This window comes from Alligator sinensis, unplaced genomic scaffold, assembly GCF_000455745.1.
Source record: "Alligator sinensis unplaced genomic scaffold, ASM45574v1 scaffold861_1, whole genome shotgun sequence".
Taxonomy (NCBI): domain Eukaryota; kingdom Metazoa; phylum Chordata; order Crocodylia; family Alligatoridae; genus Alligator; species Alligator sinensis.
The window spans coordinates 1345648-1346442 of record NW_005842153.1 but is presented as its reverse complement, the minus strand read 5'-3'; positions in this window follow the sequence as shown (position 1 = coordinate 1346442).

The following is a 795-nucleotide window of genomic DNA, read 5'->3' as shown; positions in this document are numbered from 1 at the left end:
CCAAAAAGGAGGCGTATACCTAGTGGAAGGGAGGGGCTATCACCAAAGAGGAGTATACCTCCATCACTCGGGTCTGTAGGGGGGCTGTTAGGAAATAGATACGGAACTAGGGCTAGCATCAAAGATCAAGGACAACAAATAGTCCTTTTTTTAAATACATAGGGAGTATAAAGAAGGCACCGGGTAATGTAGGGCACCTGCAGGATACACTTGGCAATCTGGTAGTTGCACTAGAGGAAAAGGCAGACCTTTTTAACAATTTCTTTGCCTCCATTTTTTTGTGCAAGGACTGGGACTCCCCCACCGAGATCCAGGATGGACTCAGGAGAGACTCCACCAGGCCTAGGGTCAGGAAGGACCGAGTTAGGGAACTTCTGGAGGGGCTGGATGTGTTCAAATCAGCAGGTCCAGATGCTCTCCACCCCAGGGTGCTGAGCGAATTGCCCGGGTTATCGAGGAGCCCCTGGCATGGCTTTACAAGCACTCATGGTGCTCTGGCCAGGTGCCAGGTGACAGGAAGAAGGCCAACATGGTCCTCATTTTCAAGAAAGGGAGAAGGGAGGACCCGGGCAACTATAGGTGTGTTAGTCTTACTTCGATCCTGGGGAAGCTCTTTGAGAAAATTATCCAGGAGGATATCTGGGAAGGACCAGCAGGGGGGATGATGCTCAGGGGCAACCAGCATGGGTTCATTAGGGGCAGGTCATAGATTCATAGATGTTAGGGTCGGAAGGGACCTCAATAGATCATCGAGTCCGACCCCCTGCACAGGCAGGAAAGAGGGCTGGGGTTAGA